The 2,964-nt window shown below is 27.4% G+C and overlaps 1 protein-coding gene across 1 annotated transcript in view; it reads right to left on the reverse strand.

Annotated features, from left to right (window-relative positions):
* LOC115233810 (aryl hydrocarbon receptor nuclear translocator-like) overlaps positions 1 to 2,964 on the reverse strand; it is a 91,108-nt gene that overhangs the window by 86,728 nt on the left and 1,416 nt on the right. The gene's annotated exons all lie outside the window — the stretch shown is intronic.

The raw sequence follows: 2,964 nt of genomic DNA on the forward strand, positions 1-2,964 counted from the left end.
GAGAGTTATCATTTAGGGTTTTTTTTTTTTTTTTTAATAGGACTACTGTATTTTTCCATTTCTCGCATATTGCTATTGATAAGTAAGATAAAATTAACCATTTATCCTAATATCATTTTAAAATAATATTAAACTCAGGAATTTAGAACAAATAAAAGAAAATTCTTAAAATATAAAATTATTTATTATATTCTATTTATATAAAATGTGCTAAAAATGTTTAACGTGTATAATTTGTATATTCTATATATTTTTTATTATATTTTCAATTCTAAAAGAGACATTTAGACTCTAATCCTCATCTGATACTGCGCAGGATTGTGCTCTTGTATAGGATTAAACCGAGAAACGCTGTAAGACATCTCTTCATATCGGTTTCCAATCTTAAATTCGACTTTTTTACAATGTAAACGCATGTACTGTAGGATTGCCCAGTTTTCTCGCGGAATGGGTTGTTTGTTCAGCTCGACTTTGCTATAGTATCCGTATCGCATACTATGATCATTGTCCTTGATAACTTTAAGATGCGAAGCAATGCCGTTTCGCTTTATTTAAACTTCATTGAAGTCTAAAGTTAAACTTCAGGCTGTTATTTAGTCGGCCAAATTACATTATGCGGCCTAATATTTTAATATTAAAGTTATGTAACTTTTCACATAATTTCCTACATTTTTTATTTGCCAAACGATCAATCATACATGTACCTAAAACTTCGCGAATGAATATTTATATCTATCCTAAATTATTACACAAGTTGCCCATGGAAGAAAATATAACAGAGAAGTACGAGAACTTTGTAGGAAGTATAATAATTTTATTAAAAAAGCCTAGCAAATTCTATGACGTAATAACACATCTCACAAATATATAGTGATCGATATAATCTTCGATAACTATAGTTACTTAACCGTTACTTAACTGTTTTTTGGAATCAGGTTTAAAAAATGCTTGATTAAAACGAACTTTAATTAAATAAATTATTAAATAATTATTAAATATTAAATATTAAATTAATTTTTGATCAATAATTGTAAGGAAAAAAATAAAAAAACGCGCATAAAAAAATTGTAAAAACGGAAAACAATTTTATCTTCTAAACTTTTCAAAATTTAAGATAAAATATATAGTTTGTCTGAAGCTGGTGTATCATTTTGTGGAAATTTTTAAATAATTAAGATTTGACTTTATTTTCAATAATTCTATAGTTCTTAATAATTTAAACAAGTTCTAACCGTTAAAACAAAAAAGCCAAAAAGAAAAACTAAAACGTTCACGTTGTTTTGCGAAAATTTCCTCATTTTTTGTCAGATTTTACAATATATAGTTTTATATAAGTTCTATACAGAATCCTAATTTTTAAAAACAAAACACATCGATTAATATAAAATAGTACCAAGCAAATGCTAATATTATATGTACAAACATCGCTGATCAATTTCCAAGATCTTTGTTTATTTCAAAACAGTTCTCGTATAGTTCTAAATATATTCTAAAAAATATATTCTAAATATATTCTAATATTAAATTTAAATGCTCAAAACATATAAAAATAAAAAAATTGTTTTATAATAATCAAAGCTCTTAAAAATAGAACAACGTCTCAGTTTTGTACCTACCGATGACATTCTAGGGCAAAAAGAAATTTTTTAAAACATATTTTAATACTGCTATTGCTTAAAATCTTTTAGAAAATGCAAGGAAATGGTCAATATTATACGAGAACAATTTTAGAATAAACAGAACTCTTGAAGATCGATCAGCATTTCACTGGGATGCTAGTACATGTGGGCGTTTGCTCGTTATTTTATCTTAATCGATACGTTTTTTTGTTTTTAAAAGAACTTTTTCTGAAACTCACATAAAACTATAAATTTTTGAAACTCTGACAAAAAATGATAAGACCAAACACAATCTTGTAGAACTAAGTGAGACGCGATGTCGAATACAGTTTTTGGGTTCAAGGCCGGCACGTTTTGTCTTCTCACGATTATTGAAGCTTAAATATACATCGAAACGTTGACCTTTTTCTCCTGCTCCACACTTAGCTTCTGATAAATTTAACAACGCTGCTGGAAAATTCAATAGCTTGTACACACATAAATGCGAACTGTATAAGTTACTTATACTAACAAAAATGAACATTACCAAAGCGATATAAAATCATATTATAAATCGATTATATGAATTATATAAAATTTGTCGAAGATTAGACCTTTTTCTTTATTATTTTTGGTAGCAAATTTATATATCCGTTGTCATCAAAAGTCTCTGATTAATTAAATAAAATTTACAAATTAATTAATATCATACAAATTTTCATTTTTTAGATACAAGAAAATATGATAAAATTATTTAATGACAAAGTAATACTGAAAGCAACATTTTTCATGGAAAAACGCAATACTCATTTCAACAAGAAATAATGTCAATTATCGAAACTATGTTATTAGTAAAGATATATTAATATTTATTTATTAAATAAATATTAATATATCTTTACACAAAGCTAATCCCGATAAACGTTGTTCAGCAACGTAATAAGCAAGAAAAAAATAATTACATATAAATTAGAAATATACCGCGTAGTGACCTCTATCGCGTCGACGCGTATATAGATAATGAAACAAGTCAATTAACATTCTCTGCTTTATCGACAGGATGAGTCCCGGGTCAACGACCGCGATATTAAGAAGTGTCTGACCTATTTATCACAAATGTATATATCCAGCTTGCCCATACATGTGTATGTGTGCGTGTGTCTGTGTGTGTGTGCGCGTTACGCGCTCTTTCTCCTGTATTTCAACCAACGGCAATCTTTAAGAATCTCGATGATCGTGCTCTTTCGTGGGATTACTCTCGAAATAAATTTCTTCTTTCTTATCTAGATTCTAGATTATCCATTTCTTTTTTTTTCCTCTGCAAAATTTTTGCGCTTTTTACAGAGAATAAAACTTTTCATTTATA

Source organism: Formica exsecta, unplaced genomic scaffold, assembly GCF_003651465.1.
Source record: "Formica exsecta isolate Colony F162 unplaced genomic scaffold, ASM365146v1 scaffold191, whole genome shotgun sequence".
NCBI lineage: Eukaryota > Metazoa > Arthropoda > Insecta > Hymenoptera > Formicidae > Formica > Formica exsecta.